At 42.2% G+C, this 14,983-nt stretch overlaps 1 long non-coding RNA gene across 1 annotated transcript in view; it reads right to left on the minus strand.

The window, feature by feature from the left end:
- Positions 1–2,275: 2,275 nt before the first annotated feature.
- LOC125881558 (uncharacterized) overlaps positions 2,276–14,983 on the minus strand; it is a 47,179-nt gene continuing 34,471 nt past the window's right edge. Inside the window, exons 2-3 of the long non-coding RNA XR_007448244.1 lie at positions 8,145–8,303; positions 2,276–2,346 (exon numbers count right to left, since the gene is read on the minus strand). This is a non-coding gene — a long non-coding RNA (uncharacterized LOC125881558). The remainder of the gene's footprint in view (positions 2,347–8,144; positions 8,304–14,983) is intronic.

Consider the following 14,983-nt stretch of genomic DNA (forward strand, 5'->3'; position numbering starts at 1 on the left):
ATTCAAAAGATGCTGTGGTACATTTATGGAATAGGGCTGATGCCTGCGATGGGTTTTTATTAACACATCAGCATCGCTGGAAGCTATACAGCGATAATGTCTTGTTTCGACAACATGATTACTTACAAGTTAGTAACAACTCAGAAGAAGTTAAGAATAGATGCATCCTTATGAAAAGTATGTGGTGCAAACTCTTAGTTTCTGACCTACAGAGGAAATTCTAAAAAGAAAGTATTCTTACAATGAATTTATCCCCCAACATGATGGTATTTTTTAAACTTTTCAGAAATTAAAACCTTTAACGTTATATCCTAAAGCAGATGCTGCTGGAGTTCACATTGATACAGATGATAAGGTCATCAGCTAACTTGAAGCTCCAGTGTTTTTACATAGAGTTAGGCACAAATAAGATAAACTGAAACAAAATGCCAGTGCTGCTCGGGAACAAAAACAATTCAAGCCTTCCTTGCTGAAAGATTAAATTAAAATTGAATAAAATTTGAAATAAAATAACAATGAATCAAGAGATTGGTGTAGGGTGACACTACAGTACTGACTACAAGTAAAAACTGGATCTGGACTCAGGCATTCTGGCCAAGTCTAAAAACATCCTCAGTCTTTTTGGGCAGAGTCACACCTCTGATCACATTACTGCCTCATCTGGGACTTACAGAATATCTGGAATAAAGATACCTCTGATTATAACTCCCTATAAGACTGATCCAAATCAGCATGAGGTTTTCTGATACAATTTGTGTGCAACTTATACTCTTTTTAAAGGGGTTCTACACCAATTTTCAAAATTCATACATACTATTTCTATGGTTCAAGACAGTCCAAAAATATTCATACAAAAACATAATTAACTTTCCCCCAAATGGTCCAATCTATGTGATGTTGCTGCTCAGCTTATTTTATGCACAGTGTTGCTTTGCTAGCGTCTTTGATAAGCCAAATCTACCAGCACAGAAGCTAAGCAATGGACTGCTGTGAACAGGGGCTGCTGCAAAATTTGTTTTAGCTACCTAAAGAGACCAACATAAACAATCGATATCAGTTTAAGTGCGTACAATATTCGGAATACTTTCTCCACTTTACCTTACACACAGAGGCAGCGGTACACCAGCAACTCCCATGTTCTGCTGGGTAAAATTACGGTTGTTTGCAATGGAGTCTGGTGGTTTTGAGATAACAGCCTCAGCTCTCGATGGCAAGGGCTGTCTGACAGCAAGGTAAAGCATTGAAAATATTCTAATTATGGCGTACACTTAAATTTATATTGAGTTTTTTAGAAGGACATTTTTTATGCATACAGCATTTGCTCAGCGACATTTCATTTTACATACGTAAAGCAGGGATTCTTTACATGTATATTACTGTAAACACACATCGTGATTCATGTTCACAAATACTGAACTTTACCAGACAATGGAAATATCATATTGACGTTCCTAATGTGGTGTGTTGTTTCCTTACAAGACATACAGCTTTAAAAGAATCAGACATATTCAGTCCCATAAGTGTGCCATATTTTTGTCTCTGTGGACAAAAAATTGTTTTATAATGATGATATACTTATATTGTCCACAAGGACTAATGATGACATACTTATGCTACTCAATCAGCCTGATAGAACTGCTATGATTTCAAGACCTCAGATTGGTAGTTTGGTCAGTCATTTCTGCTCAGTGCCAGGGGCATAAATATAGACAGTACATGTATAGACAGCAGGTCCTTGCAGGTGATTCAGATTGTCACCTTGGAAACATACCTGTGTTCAGAAAGGAATTATATAAAAAAAGAAATTATATATTATACATTACTACTTTAAGTCTTTAAATAAACCATAAAAACTATTTAATTAAATGATTAATTCCTTATCTTGTCCTATCTAAAGTCTCCATTTGTGTCGAGCCTGCACCTCCTTACGCCACTGCTCAGTACTGACCTGAGTTTGCACCTATGAAAATGTCACAGACACTGTCATGGAGAACATGGGTGATGGGTGATGTGCAAGAAACTACCAGACTTTACTCTTTAGATGCAGGGTGATATACTGAGGAGGGAAACCGTCCTCTGACCGCAGCAGCTGCTTTTAACTCCCCATTTCAGTAGGTGTTAGTTGCATGGTCGGACAGGCATGTCCATGGTGAAGAGTGTATCCAGTAAGCAAAGAACAAAACAAAGCCAAAAAAAAATGGCCTGGGTGCTCACCCTTTTAGGAGGGAACAAGGCCGTGAGATGGGTCTGTTGGAAGAGTGAGTCAGCTAGTGAGTGAGCTTTATATTCTCCTTTATAGGTGCAGGCAGTCCCACTGACGGCTACAAGGATACAAGGCTCAGACCCCTGGGAATAAAGAGAGAAAACAAAAGACAGAAAAAAGCAACAACAGATTGGGTCATGACCTCAAAGTTGTTGAACTCCTAGACTCACCAGCTGGCTCCATGTATGTGTGTATGTGGCAGGGTTATAATTCCCCCAATCTCATGAATCATTTCCATCTTTTCCCCTCTGCCAATCATATTTTGATACATTACGCCTTTGATAAGCTCAACTGACAAGAGTGATTGTGTTGAGCACAAAATGTGACTGAATCTGCCGAACAAATATATTATGCAGACGTAACAAAATGAGAACGCTATAGTTGTATTTTGGGAAATTCGACGTCTACTTAGGAAGGTGTTCTCGGAAGCAGAGCAAATTTCTGAAGAAGGGAGTTAACAAAATCTGCCTTGCATACAATTACGCTTTAGGTAATTAACTGGTTTTATGATTTTGTGGTCTGCTGGTGTGTCTAAAGTTGTCATTCTTAACATATCCATTAAACACACTGTAATTTTTTTACTTAAACTCACTTGATCTCTTACAGTTTACATTAAGGGGAAACACATTATTTTTTTTTCTTAATGTAAAAGCAGTCATCCAATTATGTTTATGAAGCAACATTTTTGGACATTACCTGGTCTCGCTTTATGACTGAGTGGAGAGAGAAGGGCCTGGAAAATTGAAAACACTAATTGCATTTCCAGTGTGTGATAAAAGAAGGACAACTGCTTGAGCCAGAGACCTGTAAAGAACATTAAAGTCTGCAAAGGAGCTGGAATAATAAAAAGCTGTTGAGCTCATTAACTCTCCCTCCTTCCCTCTCTCCTTCCACCTTCCCTTCCCTGCTTTTGTGATCTCCTCCTTACTCCTGTGCTTTCTCCCTCTCCTCCTTCTCCTTTGAATACTTTCCATTAACCGAACTTCGCATATTTGCGTCACCTTGTTTCACTCACTTCACCCTCTCTTGCGATGAGATGATTATAAAGCATGTTTCATCTCAGTTGCCTACTGTTAAATGCTAATGACTGATCACATTAGCCATATCTTTTATCATCTCAAGTGCCACAGCGACCCCAAACTCAGCCAATCCCATCGCCTTGTAATTAATGAGCGTTCCGTTAACGATCTTATGCACATGCTCTACTGACTGATGGAATGTTTTGGGAATGTGTTGCCAGGTCACTGTGGTTATTGGGCGTCTCGTTAATGATGGAACGTTCTCACCCTAACGAGGGGGTGGGGCGGTGGCGCGTGTCCGAGCAGGTGTGGTCGAGGCGCTAAGAGATTGCTAATCAAAATGGAATTAGCGGGCTGATCGCCATCAGATCTGAATGAGGATGTCCCTCATTCTAATGAGCTTACATTTATGGTTTCCATATGACTTACGTGATACCTGACTTTTCTCAAGCACCACCAGGTATGTAATTTTGAGTGAAATGTCTCAACAACTATTGTATGGAATACTGCAATAAGTGAAAGAAAAACATTTAAACCTCTTCTCAGGAACAAAAGAATAACCACAGACTATGTTACGACATTCGTATGATTATAGCTATAATTAGAGCCATATAACTTTAAACACAAGTCTCACACTACAATTTGTCAAAAACACAATTTCATTGGGGACCACCTGTGGGTCAGCAGACAGTTAGATTTAATGCCTTTTCAGACCTGTTCATGACACCTTCTAACCAAATTTAGGACAGATTTTTGGACATATCATGTTTTACTTATATAATCATTGTAGGTAAGCATTGTAGATAGTATATAGGCAGTCTTGTGCAGAGGTCAGTGTTTTGTAGGAATATAGTTATTAGAGTGAGTTAAAGCGGGTCCATGTCATTGGTCCGACAGCCCTTTGGTCCGACATCCCATTAACCCGACGGTCTGCGGTGCTGAACGGCTCCCGACGGGCATATTTCTGCCTTGATGGTGCGCCGCGACCGGCTCTGCGTCAGCTGGGAAAGGCTTGAGGCGAAGCAGGCTCACGGCTTGTGTGTTTGTCACTTTCTTTTTCATTTTAACCCATACCATGATCTTTTCCTGACCCTAACCAAGTGGGTTTTGTGCCTAAACCTAACCAGACCTTAACCACAGGGCATCATGATGATTTTGGAACGGACTTCGGAGCAATGGGTTTAATATGGTCGGAACAATGGGCTGTTGGACCAATGGGCAGTTCCCGTTAAAGCAACACTTACCTTTCTGAAAATTTTATACTTTTCTTTGTTTAGGTTAAAATGCTATTAATAAGCTGATGGCACATGAAAATGTGCCATCAGCTTCGGTGATGGAGAATCGGTGATGGGAGAATCTCGTCCCTGCTTTTTGCGGATGACATGGTCCTCCTAGCTCCATCGAACAGTGACCTCCAGCTCTCACTGGGGCGGTTCGCAGCCGAGTGTGAAGCGGCTGGGATGAGAATCAGCACCTCCAAGTCCGAGGCCATGGTCCTCAGCCGGAAAAGGGTGGATTGCCCACTCCAGGTCAGGGGGGAGGTCCTTCCTCAGGTGGAGGAGTTTAAGTATCTCGGGATCTTGTTCACGAGTGAGGGTAGGATGGAGCAGGAGATTGACAGGCAGACTGGGGCAGCGTCAGCAGTGATGCGGGCACTTAACCGGTCCGTTGTGGTGAAAAGGGAGCTTAGCCAGAAAGCGAAGCTCTCGATTTACCGGTCGATCTTCGTTCCAACCCTCACCTATGGTCACGAGCTCTGGGTAGTGACCGAAAGAATGAGATCGCGAATACAAGCGGCCGAAATGAGTTTCCTCCGCACGGTGGCTGGGCTCAGCCTTAGGGATAGGGTGAGGAGCTCAGACATTCGGGAGGGACTCGGAGTAGAGCCGCTGCTCCTCCACATCGAGAGGAGCCAGTTGAGGTGGTTCGGGCATCTGGTAAGGATGCCTTCCGGACGCCTCCCTTGGGAGGTGTTTCAGGCATGTCCAACCGGGAGGAGACCTCGGGGCCGCCCCAGGACACGCTGGAGGGACTACATCACCCGGCTGGCCTGGGAACGCCTCGGGGTTCCCGTGGAAGAGCTGATGGAAGTGGCGGGGGAGAGGACTGTCTGGGCTTCCTTGCTGAGGCTGCTGCCCCCGCGACCCGGACCCGGATAAGCGGAGGACGACGAGTACGAGTACGAGTACATGAAAATGTAAGTGAATTCCACCAGAGATAAAAACTCATAATTTTACCATTCTCATATGGTTCTAAGAAAACTCCGCAGAGCGTCCTGTCTGTCTTCCCCACGGCCTCCGACTGGACTGACATAACTGCTCGCAAAACATTTCAAGCGATGGCAAAGACTGATGCAGCTTCATCCTGAGCTAAAAAGGGACAAGATGTTTCGCAGAGTTTCTGCTGGACAGGTATTTTTAGTTTGCTTCTAATGTAACATAGACTATAATATATAAAAATATATGACAACACAGCATCCAGTTGCTAACGGTTAGCCTACTGTAGCCTAACGTTGCCTGAGCCTGAACATTACTATCTAACGTTAGCACTGTAGCCTGATTCTAAAACTCATCAGTCATTACTGACTCTGAGTTTTAAAGGCGCTGTATGTAAGAATGTGGCCAAAACGGTTACCGCACTCAAATTCAAAATACTGCCGTGAGTCGTGTCCACCCACCCTACCCTACAGATTCGAGGTTGCTGGACAGCAGCACGCTGGAGACTGATTTGTTTGCCCACGGGCAGCTGCTGTGGCAGGGCCGCGTCGCCATGTCCTTGATCTTCGGTTTTCCAGCGGACCGTTCGAGCAAGTCCGGCTTCTCTGCTGCTAACGCTGCTGCCGGAATACAGCTGAGGAGACTGCTAATGCTATGTACTGGGACACTGCTAATGCTGCTTGCCGTGCTGCTGTAGCTCAGTCGTAACTTTAACTGATGCTGAGACTCTACTGACTGCATGACTGGTAGACGGCGGTGGGTGGCGCAACAGGCCAAAACACAAATTCAAAACATACACATGATTTGTGGACTGTAAATTTTTTTTTTTGCAAATATTCTGGCTGTACTATTGTTGTCGGTGAGATCAGTATGTTATATGAACATTATTCCTTAGTCTCTGTGACATATTAGGATGATTTTACGACTATTTGCTTTAGATTTCTTACATATAGCTCCTTTAAAACTCCGGGGTTGCATTTGTAACGTTACACTCACGCTCCTCTTCCGTGTATCTAACGTTACCCTGCCAACGCCTACGTCTATCATAGATGTAATGGAGGAGGGAGGAGTAGGCCTTTGGAGGGAGGTGGAGTTGCAGGAGGAGGGGGATGGGACTTTGGAGGGAGGCGGGAGTTGTGGATGTTCAAATTGTTTTTAAGTGCTGTGTGAAATGCAAGAAAGGTAAGCATTGCTTTAAGTCAGTCTACAGCTTGCCAACAGGTAAAGTGCAAGTATGAAGTAAAATGACAGCATTGTAGTTTTTGAAAGATTTGTAACATTCGAGATGTGGACTTTAACATAGATAGGGTCCACTCATTTCCACAAAAAGAAATAGAAAATAGACAAGACTATTTAATGACTTTTAAGGACTTATTGTTGTAACATTCAATTCAAGACATTTAAGGACCTGTAGACACCCTATTGTTGTCAGAACTGTGTCCCCATGTTAACCTGCCATTCCTCTCTATCCCCAGGGTCTGGGCCCAGACCTATAACTGAAAAATAATTGAGGATTACAAAATTTTGAAAACAAATGTTTCTATTTTAACCAGTGCAGCATTTGTAGCACTGGTTTAGGGACATGGAAATAGAGGGCTACATTGGGATTGGGTCCCGCTGGGCCCCACAGGACCCAACCCAAATCTTGCAGGAGCGGGCAGTTTGAACTTTGCTGTGGGCAGGAACGGGTGGCTAAAAAAAACACTGTGGGATCGGAATGTAGCCTATAGCAACAGGATGGAGTTAACAAATGATTTGGAAAAGAAGCTCAAACAAGGTCTGAAGGCGCACTGAGCCCTCTACTTCCCAGCGCTCTCAAAGCTGGCGCGTTTCATCTTCAGTATCCCCGCATCCAGTGAGCCTTCAGAGCGGGCCTTTAGTGTCTGTGGGCGCATCTTGGAAGAGAGACGCCCGGGATTGGGACCGCAGTCGGTCAGCAACATTCTCTTCCTCCACAGCAATATTATGGCCAAGTGATTCATTTGTTAAGTTCATTTGTTTCATTCATTCAACTTTGTTTATTTTATGTTATTTATTAGTGTTATTTGAACCACTCACAGCCTACTCTCGTTGCTATTTGTTAATTACATAAAGAGGCGTGATGATGCCGGTCTTATTGAGCATAGGCTTTATCTTTATCTCATTAATGTTTCTTATTCAGGTCTCTCTTAGAAAAGAGACCTTAACCTCAACCACTGCGTGATTATATAAAGGTAGAAAAATAAATAAAATACAGAGGAGGAGAACAGAATATGAAACAGCCTTTATTTCATTACAAACTAAATGAAAACAACAAAATAGGAGAGCTATTCCTGACCAGTGCGTCAAAAGACATGCAGGCCAGGGAAACGAAACAAACAGCTCCATGAATCTCTTTATTAATAGCCTATAAAATGACGTGTTTTCTCCTGCGGGACGGGAGAAGACACAAAATCAAATGTAGCAAACACAAAGTGCCATAAACTGCAGTCCTGTAATTCCTTGAATGGCCACTTGAGGCTGGCTCCAGAATGTTAAACCCCATGTTAAAATGCCCAAATTTACAGCAGAAATAAAAATATTTACATCGTGGTAGAAAAACAGTTTTGGCCTCTATAGCTAATTTCAACATTCATGACACTGTACCGGGGATGGGGGATGACTTACCTGTTCTCAATTTATTAAAGCTTAAAGTTACACATATTCAAGGGCAGGGATGCTTGAGCGACAGGCTGTCTGCGAGGTGTGGCTACAGTTTGTGAGTCAGGTCTCCCCCTCGCTCCTCTATAGCTCCATCCTCTTGCCCAAATGTGGCCACATCTGACTCTAAAAAAAAACAAGATGGAAATGGCCGAAATTCCGACAGCTTCAAATCAGCATTCCACAAATCAATGAGTGACATTACAGTAACTATGTCCATTATTTTAAACAGTCTATGGAGACAAGAGTTGAAGAAATAAGTGGGTCAGAGGAAAAAAATTCACATTCTTCAGAGAGAAAAGCAGACAGCAAAAACTGAGCTTTTAATCAAGAATGGACAGACTCTTGGATGTTCATTCTCTGCAGTCCCCCCTGTTAAAAAATAAATCACCTACTGCCAATCAGGATGAATTTTAATAACTTTGGTGATCCCTTAGCTTTTCAGGGAGTGCTTTTACCAATTCAGAATTTAAAATTTGCCAATAATTTGGTTGACTTAACTAATGGCATTACAAACACCCTTAGCTGTACTTTGTATTTAATGCAAATTAGCAAATGTTAACATGCCTGCATGCTTAACTAAAATGGTGACCAAGGTAAAGATTAGACCTTCTTAACATTGGCATGTTAACATTATTAAAGAAAGTGTGTTAGCATGCCAACATTGGCATTTAGCTTGTGGAACCCCTGTGCCTAAAGTAAAGCTTTATAGAACCACAAGCACGGTCGTAGGTTATTCTTCTTAATCTGCATGGCTTCCCCTCCCTCAACAGGAGGATAAGGTCGAAACAAACATGTGGAGAGGCCATGATGGCATGATTCCAAACTAGGCTGTCCAAAACAAGGAAAACAGGAAAAGCCTCAGTCTCGCTCATGCACCACATGCTTTATTTATTTCCTTCCTTGAAATGCCTCCCCTCTTTGGCCATCGCACCAGTCTTTATCACTCTCACCCGCAAAGTCCAAAACAGACTCTCCTGCTCTTTCCAGCCCTCAGCGTTTGTGATTTTGCTGTGAAGGCATTTTCTCTGTTTGTGGTGGCCATTCGTCCATAAGCTGGATTTATAGTAGCAAATCCAAGGCTTTCTTTACCAGCTTGTCCTTACTCTCCAAACTAATGTGTGTCTGAGCGAGGAAGTGTGTGTACATGTGTGTGTGAGCACGTGCACATATGCACTATTTGTTCCAGGATTTTGCTTCTCGTTGGAGGCTGAAGGTCGTGATGCCTCCTAATCCGAGATGATTGGCTGGCTGCTGGCTACCTTCAAATATGGCCAGCTGCCCTTTTGCCCTTGTGCTTCTGCAGTCCTCAGGTCTAAAATCCTATACCCTGCTCCCACGTCTTCCTGCACCCCACCACCCCCACCTCCGAAAACGCACACACATACACACACACCTCTTCTCTCCTCTCACATCCTCCTGCCAAATCTCCCCGCTGCAGCCAATAAAATGTTCCACTGAATACATAATACATACACTATTTACTATATTGTTCCAATTGCTCACATTGCATTGACCCTACTAAACAATTTCAACAACAGCATGGATGAATAATTGAATAATTCATCATCCCCTTGTTTTAAGTGTAGTTTTGAGGTCAACAAATGGTTTAAACACAAAAGAGTTATGTTTTTCATTGATGTGTCTTACCTTGACTGAGAACGAGCGTAGAACGAAGAAAGTGTGCTCAAGAGATAAAAAGTCAATACTGCTTCTGGCTGCTCTTTTTCATGGTAAGATAGTGCACTTTAAAGATCTTGAATCAAGTTCACAAAAAAAGGTACAGCAGAACAATCTGATTCTGCCCGTGTATTTTTGCAGAGTAACAGTTTTCCCTTTTAAAAAATATAAAAAATACCCAGTCCTTTGAACTTAAACTTGAACTCTCTGAGGGAGTGTAACTTCCCCAATTACATTTAATAATGGGTACATTACTCAATAGCATAAAAAAATGTAATGGCCGCCCGAGTCTTCTCAATATTACAGCAATATTTTCCTCTGAGATTTAACCAAGCCATCTCACGTTCTAAAATATGCATAGGTTTGGTAGATAGGAATTTATAAGAGCTACCTTCCACATTCATGTATTCACATCCCTGACCCAAAAATATTAATTCACCTAACACCCTCATTATTTCAACCGTGAACTCAAACTCACCTCATACCATACCTTTCAATATCATTATCACCCCCTCTCACCACCAGCGGCACCTTGCCCGCACACCATTTTATTATTAAAACTATGACGATGTAATATTTCCACCAATGATGGTAATGTCTTGTCCCAGGTAATTCCAAGTGGGAAGCCTGACGACTCATTTCAGTGCAGACTGAGGGGCTAATAGGAAAGTGACCAGGGCTGAAGAGAGATAGAGACCTTTTCAATTACTTTGGAGGTGAGAGGACGACCCATTTCACTATATATATATGATTGGAAATAACACCATAATAATCAGGAAGCTGGGAGACCAAGATAATTTCACAGTAGTGTTCTACTATTTTTATTAATATAATGCTAGGGGCCTTTTGCCACTCAGGGGTAAAACTGGGGGGACTAAATCAACTACTGCAAAAGACTCTAGACTATGCCGTATGATTGGGAAACTTAATGTTATATATTGCAATATTTTGCTTAGCTTCCAGTTTGAATACACGTCTCGTTTTCTCCATCCAAAAGAGTTTATTCATAAATTGAATATGTGATTTGTTAAGGCATAACAGCCAAAGGTGATCACTCAGTATCTTTGTCATCTGTGTCACAAATGTGACGCTGCCTCATAAGAACTTTGAGGACCAGCAGTGTATTCATCCAAAGTGGGGACTAACATACTGTTTTGGAAGTCAGGAGAAAATCTCAAATCTTCAGACTCAAGTCCTGAGTCAACACCAGCAAGTCCCAAGTCCAGTCCTAAGTCAAGACAGACAACTCCCAAGCCAAATTCCAAGTCCTAAACTCCGAGTTTCGAGTTCTAAACGAGCCATAATGCGCTCCTCACCAAATGTACAGCTATGTTAACATTCATTCATTCATTTATTTTCCGTAACCCTGTATGCTGTTAGGGGTCGTAGAGGGGCTGGAGCCTATCCCAGCTGTTATTTTTCTATGGTTCTGGATGCTGCCTGGATGATGTGGATTGGGTTTAAAGAAAGGGATCTGGGGTCTTATGTTGTGTTCACACTAAGTGCAATGCGAATTTTCATGTTGCGTTACTTGTGTGAGTTTGAACGTTAGAATATTTTGTGTTGACTTGCGTCATGTGCGTGAAACGCTGAATTGATGAATGAACTTCCACTGGTACGTCCTCGATGTCCCCGGAGGATCTCAATGTTGATTGGCTATTGCAGCACAAATTGGTGGCTGAAGTTCAGATTTTTCAATTCTTGCAAATATGTGTATGACGCAAAATCACGCTACTCGCTTCATTCATGCTGCTCAATTTGCATATTTTGCGTCATTCAGGTCGAGGCCATCGTGCCACGTGGGAAGAATTCATGTCCAGTCGTGTCTTCGCATTGACTTTACATTTAATTCACTCGCACCAATTGTTTTATTCACACCCGCTGTGAGCACAGCACTAGACTTGCTGAGAATGACTAGCGTTAATGTTAGCCAATCTAGTTAATGACGGGAAAAGAACTGATTCATGGCAGATTTCATAAAAAACACTTTTAAATCATTGGGCTGGGGGGAAGGTAACAAGTATTTTCACGCCAAAAGGCACAAGTCCATGAGTCATTGGTGTTGAAGTCCAAGTCGAGTGCAAGTCTAAAGTCATCAAAATTGTGACTCGAGTCTGACTGGAGCCTTAGCCATGTGACTCAAGTGCACACATCTGGTATTTGTCAGCAAAACACCACTTGGTTTTAATTTCATCCCACTGATTACAAAGAAAGCTGTTGCTTTTTCAGGCTGTTGACTTCTCATTTTAGAACAGATTTCCTCATTCACCCAATTGGACTCAGTGTAGGTGGTAACTCAATGTTGCGTAATGCTATATGATGCTGCGCTGATACTAAACTGCTTTTCAACTCCAGATGTGCCTGCAGATGTCACCTGCTAGCAATTTAATGGCAGGTGGTAATGTTTTTTATGGCAACAGCACTGAACTGATGATCCATCACTATCCCCCATGAGAATAAATACCATTATCTGTGTTCTGGGACTGGCATTAGTAATTTACACAGGGAGCTATTAGAAGGTGAACTCACCCAAAATGTAGTAATTTGCTTTTTTTGCCTGCATTTATTAAAAAAAAGAAAAAAAAATCTCACTGCTTACATGTTATTGCTCACTTGTTTTACATTCACACAGTACCCACACATTCAAAGCAATGGGAAAATCTGTTTTTTATTGTCAGTGACTGAACAACACTGCTGGAGGAATGGGAGCATTAAGTGCCTCGATCAGCGGATCTCAGGCTATGACTGATAAAATTGATCTTTGAAACACAACAAGATGTAGTGTAACTGAACTGCATTTCCATGCTATGCGAGTTTAATGGAGAATAAATAGCACAGTCCAAATGACTGATGAATGAGGTGCAGCAATGGGAAGAAATGCCAACAAACAAAGGTATTATCTTGGGTCAGATAGCTCTGTTTCTGTCTGAGCCTGCTTGTCCCAAAATGGCTCCATTAGCAAATACAATTTCAGCCGTTACAGACGACTGAAAACCCTATCAGAAGGAAGCACACATTGAAGGCAAACTGAGACACACACACAGCACTACCCAGAGGCAGGTGTGCGTGCTTATACACCACATGCACAAAGATATGGAGACACACACACACACACAAAGACACACACACACACACACACACACACACACACACACACACACACACACACACAGAGACACACACACACAGACAGGTAGACAGCAGTATTGTTTTCCTCTTAAACAACTTGATCCGATGCCAGATCTTAAAAGCAGCCCATTGAACACCAGAGAAAAAAGGCTAAGGATGCATTATTTGAAGATCCTGCAGAGAAATATCAGGGAAGGGAAAAATATTCTTTATAACAGCTCAGCTGCTTATTCCTCCTGTATCTGAGCTGTCTTTGGGATTGTGAGGCAGAAATCGAGGAGAAAATGGAAATAAGGAAAACAGGCAGAGGGAAATGTAAAAATGAAAGGGTAAGAATACATAAGAGAAAATAGGAAAAGGATAGACAGATAAAGAGGGGAGAGATTATGTACTGTTGGCGGATCTTGTTTCTCAACAGTGTGCTGGGGTGAAATGTGTTGTGTTAGCTAAAAATCGGCCCTGGCTAAGCAGAAAAGTATTTGTCTCGGTTGCTGGCAGAGGATTTGTAACGCTGGTGGCAGAGGATTAAAGAGACATGAAGGAACATTTGCCATCATTAATGTGTACATTATGTAATGTGATGTGTATGTAAATGTTAGCTGAATTTAAAATAGAAACCTGTTATTGATTTTGGTCAAAACAGATAAACAAAAAATGTTAAAACAATGGCAACTTTTTGTGCAGTTAAGACACTAAATATAGCAGTTCATGTTTGTTGCTGCTTGTCACAGAGGGGCTGCTAATTGCGGTGGCCAACAGGAAATCAGGAATGTCCCCATCTAGGGCCTGTGTTAGGTTTGTGTGTTCTGGGCTACTGTAGAAACATGGCAGGGCAACATGCTGATCTCCATGGACGAAGACCTGCTCCTCATGTAGATATAAACACTCATTCTAAGGTAACGAAAACACAACGATTCTTATTTTCAGGAGACCCATATGCTAAAGAAAACATACATACGGGCAGTGGAAACAAGCCTTAGTTACAACACTGATCTCACCTTTTAAATTGATATGCAAACTTGGTAGCAAACATGTGCCTATTGAAATATCCAGCAGACATGAAGCAACATTAGCATTCATTTGGAGTCGTGTTTATGGCCACTTGATGAATTTAAGTCCACTTCCACTCTCTGTTTTTAGTCTCCACCAATTCCTGATGGAAATATCTGGCAGCCAAATGTTTCATTTTGTTTACCAGCTCTGCTAATTCTGTCTGCCTTTTTGTGAAGGGCAGGTTAGCACAAAATGGGCTTTTAGAAGTTTCTTACTGAGAGCAGCTGCCTGAAAACTTCGCTGATGAAAGCAGTGAGAGTAACCAGCCAACCATTATTCCAGGGGGCGTCCAATACCACGGCCTTGTCATGACCCTCGGCATGTGATATTGATGCTGAAGGCACTCTTTAGGTTGTGCGGTTCAATCAAGCTCAAGTTCTTTTGCCCCAAAAGTGCGGTTCGTTTGGGCAGGTGTAGACACAGCAATTACACCCAGGTGTGCGCCAAAACAACTCAACTGAGACCTTCTTGAAGAGGTGGTCTCAGTCTGGTTACAAATGAACTCTGGTGCGGTGCGTTCCGACCTGGATCTGAACAACTGCAGTCACATGACACATTGTTTGGGTTAAACATGAGCATGTTACAGTCCTGGAGGATTATTAATGTGCACCTCCTCCTGTACTGCCTTAATATGCACATTCAGCACATCCAATGCATCAAAACATTGTTTTCTAGTTGGAGCCGCGCCTCGTTTTAAAACTGTATGGTTTGACTCAAATGAACAATGACAGCAATATAGTCCACGATGAGCAGCGCTAACATCAACCTGCGTAGTTGTCCCTCCATTGTGACATTAGAAAGTGTCACATTTATCTTGCAAGTGTACTCTTCTTCAACGTTTTGTTTACTTCCTGGATTTTTCCCACATGGAAATTCTGACCAGTCAAGAGCAGCTTTCTCATACAAGGCATTTGATCTGGTCCGCTTGTACATGCTGCCGTGAG

This window comes from Epinephelus fuscoguttatus, linkage group LG21, assembly GCF_011397635.1.
Source record: "Epinephelus fuscoguttatus linkage group LG21, E.fuscoguttatus.final_Chr_v1".
In the NCBI taxonomy this organism is placed as follows: domain Eukaryota; kingdom Metazoa; phylum Chordata; class Actinopteri; order Perciformes; family Serranidae; genus Epinephelus; species Epinephelus fuscoguttatus.